At 34.7% G+C, this 12626-nt stretch overlaps 1 long non-coding RNA gene across 1 annotated transcript; it reads right to left on the bottom strand.

Moving 5' to 3' along the window:
• Window positions 1–11260: 11260 nt before the first annotated feature.
• LOC114287722 (uncharacterized) lies at window positions 11261–12543 on the bottom strand. The gene is made up of 2 exons (XR_014357315.1): window positions 12278–12543; window positions 11261–11610 (listed from the first exon to the last, which is right to left on the bottom strand). It is a non-coding gene; the product is annotated as an uncharacterized LOC114287722 (long non-coding RNA).
• Window positions 12544–12626: the final 83 nt, after the last annotated feature.

The following is a 12626-nucleotide window of genomic DNA, read 5'->3' as shown; positions in this document are numbered from 1 at the left end:
ACCAAGCGCAAAATCACAAACCACAAAGCTCCTCAATAATGCATTAGCAAATCATGAAGTTCCACAGAAATCCAAATCACAAACCCATATTCACGACACAATATTTTGATAGAAAACCCAAACAGAAACGCGCCAAAATAGGGGAGGGGTAAAACGGTCCAAAAAAAAGGTTCAAGACCTGATGGTGCACAAGAACAAAACTTAGGACTAGGAGGGGAATAAATACAAAATATAGGACCAGCCAGTAAAAATCCCTTAATATTAATAATGCATTAAAATGAGTCAAAGAAGTAAATTTATATATTATTTTCCATATTTTCCATATTAATAGCCCAAACCTAAGGCCCAATCAATTCATTCCAAAACAAAAGGCCCAAACTAATTGGAGAGTCAAATTTGAATCGCTTAGGTAGCGTTTGGTAACATTAATGTTTTTAGTTTATGTTTACAAAAATTTTATAAATTGGTTTTTGTTCATTTTTAGAAAAATATAAACTACAAACACATTTAGTTTGAACAAAATGTTTGAAAATTTTTAAAAACATAAACTAAAAAATACGTTTATTCAGTCCTAAAATATTTATATTTATGTTTTGTTATTTATGATAATGGGATCACACGCATTATAATTGGAAAAAAAAAATAATTAAAAAAATTAATTGGGAAAAAAATATTTGGAAAAAAATTAATTGAAAAAAAAATTAATTGAAAAAAAAAATTTGTTAGTCAAATTTTTAAATTTCTGTTTAAAAACCAACGTAAACTCATTTTTTTAGTTTACGTTTTTTCCTCAAATTTATAAACTGAGATAATCATTCATAAATCAAAAAAAATATCAAATAAGTTTTTATGACAATTTTTAAAATGTTTTTAAGTATAAACTGAAAATTAAAACGAAAATGGTTACCAAATAGATCCAATAAACGTTCATTTCATGGAAGGTCGACTCTGGGTTCATTGGGCGCTATGAAGATTCTTAAAATACCTACAATATTTTATTTACTAGTATCCACACAAAATCTTCATGCATATATAATTACTAAAATTATTTATTAAAATATACTTGCATAGAAAAAGATACGAAAAATAATCATTATAAGAACTCAAAAAGATAATAAATAATGGTAAAATCAGGTTTTAAAAAAATAAAAAATTATATGTCCAAATTGAAGAGACAAATTATATATCCAAAAATAAAAAATAAAAAATTATATAAATTAAAAATAAAAAATAAAAATTATATATAATAAAAAATAAAAAATATATATAATGAAAAATAAAAAATTATATAAATTAAAAATTATATATCCAAAAATAAAAAATAAAAAATTATATATCCAAATTGAAGAGACAAATTATATATCCAAAAATAAAAAATTATATATAATAAAAAATAAAAAATAATTATATATAATAAAAAATAAAAAAATTATATAAATTAAAAATTATATATCCAAAAATAAAAAATAAAAAATTATATATCCAAATCGAAGAGACAAATTATATATCCAAAAATAAAAAATTATATATCCAAATTATTATAAAATTATATATTTTATAAATGATATGAAATTCCATAGAAATCGAACCCACAATCGAATAGAACACCTATAGAAATTCACCAACGATGAAACAGATTATTTGATCCAAATTATGGCACAAAAACTAGATTTTTTGAAAAAAATAACAGATAATCTCGTGTAAAAAAATAAAATAAAATAAAATAAAACCTACAAATCTTTACAAATACTAAGAAGCAATCAAAATTATTTCAGAAATAGTAAATTAAGCAAAGCCCTCAAATAAATTTTTTTTTAAAAAAATCAATGAAATCAATAATTATAACTAGGGCACAATAATTAGATTTAGGGCACAAAGAGGGGACTCCACTGGACACCGAAGATTGTTGTTGATTCAACACCCGAAACGATCACAGCCGCTCGCTAAGCGATTCAAAATTTTTTTTTTTTTTTTATTTTTTTGTGTGGAATAGCTACGAAATCCTTATCCTCCCTCTCACTTAAGAAGTAAAAGGTTTAGCTGTAAATTTTTTTCTCAATTTCTTAAAAAACAGACATAGATGTATATTTTACACAATAGTCAATTTAGGATGTGTGCTTTTAATAGCATTTTACTCCAATTTTAACTTGAGCAGTTGGATTATATACTTTGTTGACATGTCTTTCAATGTTAAAAATTATAATGAGATCATTATACGAAAATTATAGGAGAGAAACTGGATTGGAAAAATATTGGAATAATAAGTAAACAAATAGAAATAAATTTCAAAGAATAAAATAAAGGGATTTTTTTTTTTTTAGAGTCCCTGATATTAAAATTTTATAGCATACAGGACATCTAATATTTCTATAATGTCTAAAGTCCCTCAATATCAATCCAGAAAAAATTCGATTCCAGATAAATTCTATATCCATCTCAAAGAAATTTTGTTTCCAGAGAAATTATGGATCCATCACCAAAGAAATTCTCTTCCTAGATAAATTCTTATTTTCTCAGAAGCCAAACAGCCCGTCTTCTGTTTATAAGATTTGAATCCTCCAAAGCAACTGAAATTCATGGCTTTCACTCACTAAAAACACCTGGACAAGGTCTTCTCTTTCAGTCCAATACACCCAATTCCCAACTTTCAATCACATAAACACTTTCATATCTTCGCATACGTATGTACATAATAACCAACAATTAAATCATAGACCCAACCTGAAAAAACTCCAAAACCCTAGTCAAGAATCCTTATAGCGATTCATTCATGTGAAAAGAATTGAGTAAGTCCATTTATGTGGGTGTATATATATATGTAAAATAGTAAGCGATTAACGATGAGACTGAGATGGGTTTTTTCTTGGGATACTTACGTGTAAGTCCTACGGAAAAAATTTGTCATAAAAAAATATCACTAATTGTAAGTTTTAGCAACAATTTATAAAAATCATGACAAAAAAATCACTAATTGTCAATTTTTAGTGACAAATATAAAAATTGTCACAAAAAATTTATTTTTAGCGACAATTTTATCAAGACTTATTTTGAATAGGACTCGATGGAAATTAAGTCTAACTATTAGGACTTATTGATAATTTATCCTTTTTTTTTTTCTTCTGGGTGTGAGATTGTGATGATGAGAGGAACAGAGGCCACAACAAAGTTGCCATTAAACTGTGCAGGAGAGAGAGAGAGTGATGAAAGTGACATTTCTTTTTTCTTTTCTTTTTTTTTGGAGGGGGTAGGGGGGGGGTTTACTTGCTTGCTCCTTTGTCATTTTTCATGAAAAATACCTTCAGAGCTCTTCTTTTATGAAAATTCTTTAAAATTGTTCCATTAGATGTTGAGAGCAAAGCCCCAGTTGCAATGAAAGAAATTCTTTTCTTAACAAAGAAAATGGGTTCTGGGAAGAGAGAGTTCAGAGAAATTGTTTTAATCAAACCAGAAAAGAAATTCTTTTCTTAACAAAGAAAATGGGTTCTGGGAAGAGAGAGTTCAGAGAAATTGTTTTAATCAAACCAGAAAAAAATTTCTCTGTATTTGTTTACAATTTTAAACAAGGTAGAGAAAATTATACATAGAAAATTGAAATTTCTCTCCAGATAAATTATGGACTTCTCAGATAAATTTTTAACTCAAGCTTTCATCATCTTCTTCCTCCAGAGAAATTATGAGAATCCAGAGTGTTAATGTAAATGTAAATCACCTACTACACTCCACCAAACCTACCTCCACCACTCACTCCTATCACCTACTACACTCCACCAAACCTACCTCCACCACTCACTCCTCACCTACCTCCACCACTCACTGCTCACCTACTCCAGAATCATCTCCTATATAATAGGAATTCTTGTACAAAATCAATACAACAATCTTGTAATTCAATACACATCAATCAATAATAATACATCAATTTATTTTACATGGTATCAGAGCTATAGGTTAAGCTCTTGGTGCTCTTCGCCTTCTGGCGGGCGGCAACTTTGCCTTGACCGCCCGCCGGGTCTCAACCCATTCACACCTCCCTCTCCCTCTCGGCACCTCACTGAAACACACAAGTTCCCAGATAGATAGAAATCATACTTGTAAGGCTTGTAATTTCTTTTCGGATGATCAAGCTCCGACCCGTCCATGGTATTGCTCCGCTCAGTGGAAACCATGACTGAGCTCCCTCACCATGCACCTCCCACCGCGCACCTCCCACCGCCCTTCCCCCAAGGGCTTCCTCCTTAACCGTATCCTCGACTACGCCACCACCGCGGCCGCTCCGTCGCCGACGGCGGCGACACCACCTCTCCCGAAAACAGGCGGCCCCAGCGGAACGATCACCGACGAGTTCACCAGTGCTGGCTCCATCGGGAAGTTCTGCCAGGTCATCGGCGCCGTCGTCGATGTGAGATTTGACGAGGGGTTGCTGCCGATCCTGACGGCTCTGGAGTTTCTGCACACCTCGATCCGGTTGGCGTTCCACAGAGACACACAGCACACTCGGGTGAGAGAGGAGGGGGGGGGGAAGAACCCACATACAGAACAACACACCCAATGTTAGCTTCACCACGGCAGCTTCACCATACACAAGACACTCACACACTGAGATACTGAGAACACACATTTTTCGAAGCTCTCTCTCTAGGGCTGGTTCTCTCCTTCCACACCCAGATACACACCTCACATTCTCACCCCAATACCCTACAACATACACTCCACTCACCCGACAAACACACTCAGATTCATACACACACACCACTCACGGTTTCTCTCTCTCTAAAGACGCACACCACTCACATTTTTCTCACCTTTTTCGAATCTCTCCCTCTCTCCTCACGGCCATCCACTGAGTCACCCACTCAATTTCTTTATTTTTTTCTTTTATTTCCTTTACACCACGACACCCATGTGTCTTGTCCCCTCTCTCCTCCGTTTTGATTCCCAATTCATTATTTTTATTTATTTTCTTTATTTCTTTGCAAAAAAAAAAAAAAAAAAAAAAAAAAAGAAGAAGAAGAAGAAGAAGAAAACGAACACCAAACTCATTTCCTTTTATTCATGTCGGGGCTCACCCCGATCACCATTTTACACACACAAAAAAAAAAAAAAAAAAAAAAAAAAAAAAAAACAAATATATCACACAACCAAACAACCACATCCACAGGCGGGATTTTGCTTCTCTACTCTGCTGCAGGTCTCTTCTTCTTGCCTCCGTCCTGAGCAGCCCTTGACGGTGTTGCCTCCGTGTTTCCTTGTCCACCGAGCACGTTCACTCCCCCAAACTCTTCCACTGCAGCATATGGCGGACCTCCAAATCGGAACATCACGGTGGCCTTCCGCTTCAGCTCCTTGTTTTCTGCCCTTAGCACGCTCATCTCTGCTCGCGCATCCTTATACATGCGTTGGAGCAGAGCCAGCTGGGAGTTTAACTGTTGCACCTCATTTGTCCTACTCTGTAGCCGGTGCGACAGATTTGTGACCGCCGTCATGGACTCCACACATGCCTTCAACGTATACTGATTGGCCTCCACATCCGACTGCAACGCCATTTTTTGCTCCACAGACCGCATCGGAAAGTTCAGCGGAGCAAACCCAGCAGTGTTTGGTTGAGGTTCACTGGCCACCGCACCAGTTCTCTCTCCTGTAGACTCGTTGAGGTCGGGAAAGAGGGTAAGCAGCCCGCGGGAAGACGAAGCCATTTTTTCTGGGCAACAGAGTGTTATAGAGAGTGTTACAGAGTATCTTCTCAGCAAAACCTTCTCAGCAAAACGAAGAGTTTTTCAGAGGATTTTCGCCAATTGTTTGTCTTCGCCTCTGCCTCAGCTCTGTCTTGGTTAAATAGCCGAGGCAGCCACGCGCATCGCGCGCCTCTTCTCGCCGACAAACAGGCACGCCTTTTGATGCATTCGGGCACGCCTTTTGATAGCACGCCTTTTGAGGGTGCGGGCACACCTTTTGAGGGCACGACTTTTGAGGGCTCGATATCTACATCCATGTATATTTTTTTTTGGGCAGCCTATATACACACTCATACAGTGTCTTTTACACCGGTCAGCTTTATCAATCCCTTTGTTTCAACCTCAAATAGGTTTCTATCTTCACACCTATTTGAGTTTGAGGGGGGGTTATACCAGTATCATGTATCATGTTCAAGTCACCCCATGGCGCACTCCCTAAGTCGCCCCCTTGGTGCACCACCACAAGCTTCAACAACGGTCTGACACGACCACACAGTGTCTGCTACAACGGTCCGACATGACCCCGTAAACTGTCTTCTACATCGGTCTAACATGACCCCGTAAACTGTCTTCTACAACGGTCCGACATGACCCCGTAAACTGTCTTCTACATCGGTCCGACATGACCCCGTAAACTGTCTTCTACAACGGTCCGACATGACCCCGTAAACTGTCTTCTACACCGGTCCGACATGACCCCATAAACTGTCCCGACATTGATTCCGGTCAGCTTCTACATCGGTCCGACATGACCCCATAAACTGTCTTCTCCAACGGTCCGACATGACCCCGTAAACTGTCCTGCTACAACGGTCCGACATGACCCCATAAACTGTCTTCTACATCGGTCTGACACGACCACACAGTGTCTGCTACAACGGTCCGACATGACCCCGTAAACTGTCTGCTACAACGGTCTGACACGACCATACCGTGTCTCCTATCCTGTTTTATTTTTCAGTTTATTTTTTCTGTTTTGTTCCTCTCTCCAAACTCAAGTTGGCTAGTACCTATCCTCCTTGAGTTTGAGGGGGGCTGTTAATGTAAATGTAAATCACCTACTACACTCCACCAAACCTACCTCCACCACTCACTCCTATCACCTACTACACTCCACCAAACCTACCTCCACCACTCACTCCTCACCTACCTCCACCACTCACTGCTCACCTACTCCAGAATCATCTCCTATATAATAGGAATTCTTGTACAAAATCAATACAACAATCTTGTAATTCAATACACATCAATCAATAATAATACATCAATTTATTTTACACAGAGAAATTCCAAAACAAATCATGCTATGTTTTATGTTTTCTTGGGAATTAATTGCCTTTTTCTTTTTTCTTTTTTTTTGAATAGGGGAATTAATTGCTTTGTTGACATTACTTACCAGGAATGACGGTGGAAAGAGTATGGAGATGGCAGATCAGTAGTTTCTAAATTGGGTTCTGTGAAAACGGAGGCAGACCAGAGTTTTTTTGTTGAAAATATTTGATTTGATTTTTGCCGGGTAATCGGCAATGATGTTTAATTTGAGAGAGTCAAATTTCTTTGTGATATATGGGTGTGGGGTTGAAGGACTTTAGACATCACAAAATAATATTGTGGATCTCTTCAATTATTAAAAATAGAAGATGGATCTTAAACTAATTTTCTCTAAAATAAAACATTTTAGATTATGAGGGAATTAAACCAAATATGGCCACTCTCTATCGCTGGTGTGCTCTACCTTGCCCTCCCCTTCTCTCCCCTCCTCTCTGCCACCTTCTAGCCCTTCTCCTCTCCCATAGCCTCTTTCCCTTGCCTCGTTCCTTTCCCAACGCCCTTTCCATTCTTCTTCTTTTCGTCTTCCTAGATCTAAGGTTTCAAGGTGCATCAAGATTGAAATATTCTTCCAAGATCTAGCGTTTTAAGGAGTTGCAACTTGCAAGGGTTAGCGAAAGTTGCACAAAGGGGGGGGAGAGGGTTGGGTCACAACTCACGAAGACGGATAGTTAGGGTTAGAGTTTGAAGGTTAAAGAAGACGAAGATTGTTTTTATGAAAAACCAATTTACATTCAAACATTGGCCATGGATTATCTGTTTTAAATTCGTTAAACCGTTTGTCTTAATACACGCTCACACAAAATCATATGAAATCTCGAGATATAATCTAATAACTAAAGATGCAATAGGACATTACAATTTGGAGACAAAATCTAGGGTAAAACAATTGATCTTATTGAACTTTTGAAAACAACAAAAAGAAAAGAAAAAAAAAAGAAGAAGAAGAAAGAAAGAAGTAGCTTTGCCGAATGGCAATGCATTTTCTGGTTTTTTTTAGGGAACAGCACCGTCACAACGGCAGCATGACGGCTGCGGAATAGTAGTGCAGCATACACAATTAGCACAGAGAGGTCCCTGAAGGAGTTCTGTAGCAACAAAAACACAAAAAACAAAAATAAAAAACAGTTCATGAATGTCTGAATGAAACATATGCAATTGGAATATATGCATATTGGTGGTGATGAAAAATCAAAATATATACGTCGATGATGAGTGAATCGAGCTGCATCACATAGTAACAGACAACAGAAAAGGATGGCAAAGATGATGTCACCAGAACAGACCTTGGAGAGTAATTTTTCATTATTGGATGATTATAATTAAACAATCTTTTAGATTTCTGAATAGTTGGGTGGTCAAATCATCTATACTATTACTTTGGGCATATTTGTACAAGTAGTGTGGGTTGAATTTAATTTTGGGTTTCTTTTCTTCTTTAAATTTCTTTTAATTTTATCATCAAGGAAAAGATATTGGTGATTATTAGTTAGAATTCACTCGAGTCAATGCGTCTCGCAGCTTATTTGGACTTTCTTTGAGTTTTTAACATTTTTTTCAATAGTTCACCTAATACATCAACTTAAAGCTTGGTACTCATGTGATGGCAGATTCCACGGTAGCAGTAGTTGTAGCTCTACATTAGGAGCACGGGGATCTTTCTATTTAAAGGAGGTGTATGGACCCCATTTGTCAATAGAGATCTCCCATTTCGAAAGGTAACTGGATGGTAGGATTGTGCAAAATATCTTTCAATCCGTTAAAATCGCATCAATTTGCATTGCTCGATCCGCTAACCGTGATTTAAATTTTAAAATTTATAATCCGCTTTTAAAATCGCTCCGCTCTGCTATAGTTAATACATATTTATTTTTTAATTTATAATGAAATATCAAAGTAAAAATGAGTATGAGAAAAAGTTGAAAATTCAACCTATAAAGTTGAAGATTTAAATTTTAATAAATTCAAACTCGAGATGTTCAGCTTGAATCTTACGAATGAATCGAAAGTTAAATTCACATTGAATCTTTACCTAAATCACAGTCAACGAGTTGGTCCCAATTAGTGCAAAGTTGCAAGGCAAAATATTTATATATATATGTATATATATATATATATATATATATTTATTTTATTTATTTATTCCAGTAATGTTGGAGTTGCTCTTATTTGAATTAAAAAGGTTGAATTTCATGGTTGGGTATTAATGGAAACCAATTAAGGATATGTTTGAAACTTCAATTGTAATTCCGACCTCACAAATATCCTTTTCCTTCTGATCACAGCCATTCATCAATGTTAAATTTTGGCTTTGACTGAATTGTTTCTACAAGGAAAAACGAGTGGATCTTATCTTAGACTATGCAACTTGAAAATATAGAAAAATAAGTAAAATATGTATTGAAACTTTAATTTTTTTGTGATATTATTTGATTATTAACGTCCATTGAGCTATGATTAACAAGATTCAAGATGTATTTATATGGCATGAGGCAGGTGGGAATGAATAATATTATATGTATTAATTGGTATGTCAATTAGTGTACTAACAAGTAATATGACCATTGCTACTGATGCAAGCCAAAATTTTATTTCATTGTGATGATATCTGAGCTACTTTAATCATACTATTCATTTTTTACTAACTAAAATATAAGAAGGCGATTCATTTTTTATCTATATACTCCAACACTATTATTTATTTTACTTATTTATATACACAAACTGTTTAAAGAGTCTCCCAAGTCCTATGAAGAACGGGTACGGGTACGAATATTAGTATCGGTACGATACGGATACGTTAATACGGTAAAATTCAAAAAAAAAAAGAGTACGAGTACGGCTTAGTACACTTGTAAAAAAATATTTATTTTTAATTTAGAGTAATGCAAAAATTAATTAAATGGTTTAATTTGTTAAGGTCCAACCTACAATTAAGTAAATATATAAATCAAAATTAAATGTCAATATATTAAATAAGGAAGCAGCTTGCCTCCAATCCGTAATCGGATTGGACGGTGTTGTTCGGCTCGTGGGGACCCACAACGGGTCCCGTTTTGATAATCCGAACCGTTCAATGTGTAGAACTTATTGAGTACTATACCCCTATAAAAAATCACCTTGAATAGATATCGATAGTTATCTTATCTTATCAGTTTTTTTATCAACCGTTAATTTGTTCACCGTCCATTTTTTTTATACAAAACTGATTTGATCACATAGCTATCGATATTCAATCAACTTGATTTTTTACAACCATGTAGTATTCGACGAGTTCTACACATTGAACAGTTCGGATTATCAAAATAGGACTCGTGGTAGGCCCCCATGGGCCGGATAGCACCTTCCAGTCCAATTAAGGACTAGAGGCAAGCTGCTCCCATTAAATAACTTATAAATCATAGTTTAATTTTAAAATCATGCTAAGCATAAAACAAAAACTAAAAAAGAAGTCTAGTGAAAGGAGTTTTGTCTCTGAAGTAGAAAAAAATATTATTTCAACTGAGGTACGGTATGGCTTGGGTATATACTAAGGCTCGTTTGGGAACAGGCTAATTTAGTAACTTTTTGGCTATTTGACTAAAATATGAGCTAAAAAAAACTAGTATGTTTGGGATGACTTTTTGGCTTTTTACGAAAGGATGTGCAAAAAGTAGAGAGAAAAGAGAATCTTTGACTTTTTGGTATGGGTTGTTGCCTTTTTGGCTAATTTAGTAACTTTTTGACTTTTTAGCTAAAAAGGAAGGTTCCCAAACGAGGCCTTAAGAAGAAAATTTTTGTATACATGTTTTGTGTTCTATGTACGTGTTTTATGTACCCGGTATGTATGCAGAAGTATCATACAAGGTACCATACGCCGGTAAGAACCCAGTACGAGTATGACATATTTTTCGAAATACCCATGCTTCATAGCCCAAGTCTCTTCAAATGTAGCTAACTTAAATTTTTTTTGTTAAACTAGTTATTGTAATAACTAAAGTGACTAAAATTTTATAATGGTAACTATAATAACTAAGGTGTCCCATTTAAATTGTCTATTGGAGACACTCTTATATATTATATGCCAAAGTCTATTTGCATTTTTTATTTTATTTTATTGTATTGTACATGCTTCTTTCATTTTTTTCCCCTTCCGTACATTATCAAACCAGTCACATTTTAAACAATATTGTGACAAATTTATTGCATATGCTAGGATCTCCATGTAAACTGCATCATTTCATTATAATATATCAGGCATTCCAGACGATATCAAAAAAACAAAAACAAACAAACAAACAAACTAATACAATTTCTCCCCACCAAGAGTTCCAATTTCAGGCAATAGACTGGCATTGTTTTTACAACAAACAATCCATATTTATTTATACTTATTATTTAGTTTTGTGGAGAAATGCCTGAAATTTGAGAATTAGGGTGTTTCTTCTTCTTGTATTCTATGGGGTTTCGTTTCCAGAAGTCGGAATAGGAGTAGAACAGCAAGGACAACATGAGTTTGGCGGTGGAGGTTCACAACATACACATGCTGGGCATATTGGCCCTTCAAGTTCTGCATCACAAAAAAACCAAACACACAAATTAAAAAATCTGAAACCCGATTGAAAAATGAATTTTTTAATTATAAAATGTATATGGAAAATATTTTTCAAATTAAAAATAAACTATTTAAATAGTTCATCATATATAATAAATATAAAAAAAAATTTATTGGTGCAAAAATTCAAATTCATCCAACATCGATTGTCATACTATCAGTTTATTTTTATCTATACTGCATATATGTTTTTAAGCATAAACCTTCCATTTATTATAATATATATGTAATTTGATCATTTGATTACTTTTGTCTAAATAACATTTCCCTCCCCCCCCCCCCCCTTCATGTATGCATACTTTTCTTAGTTTATCATACGAGATAAGCATTTCATATCGTTAAAATGAGTACAAATTAATTTTATAATATGCTAACTTTACCTGTAAAGTTGAGAGATCTTCAACTTAAGAAATCTAAACTCCAACAGCACCACCGTTATCACAATCACTAGTACATCAGTTTTATAGAAAATATTTTCTATTGGAACAAACCGTGGAGTTGTGTTTCAATTTTGAAAGGATTTTAGAGAATTTTGAAATTCTCTCTCTCTAATTGCCAGATTCAAATACAATGAGAACAAGTTAAAGTGCATGAAAGTAAGAAAAAAAAAAATGAGGATTACCGCGATGAGGGATTCGAGCAGCTTCTAATTCTAACATCAACGGAGATGACACCACGGCGAAGATGATCATAAGGCTCACCATAACAATTCTTGTGGAGCTACTTGCCATTGTTGAGTACTGTTAAAACAAGCTTTGCTAGCTAAATTAATAGTTGATGATCATCTTTGAGGGCCTTTGGACATTTATATAGCCGTTGAGAGGCCAGTTTGGTCAACAAAGTACTATTATAATCACCATTTATTTTTATTATATAATGTTTCAGTTTAATTATCAATATTGTAAAAATATATGAATGGTGAGACTTATTACATTAATATTGGGTTAAGAAGTGAGAATAGAAATGTGATA

This window comes from Camellia sinensis, chromosome 15 (assembly GCF_055761805.1).
Source record: "Camellia sinensis isolate YWXY chromosome 15, ASM5576180v1, whole genome shotgun sequence".
NCBI lineage: Eukaryota > Viridiplantae > Streptophyta > Magnoliopsida > Ericales > Theaceae > Camellia > Camellia sinensis.
The sequence above is the reverse complement of the archived record's forward strand: the minus strand, read 5'-3'. Positions and strand labels throughout refer to the sequence as shown.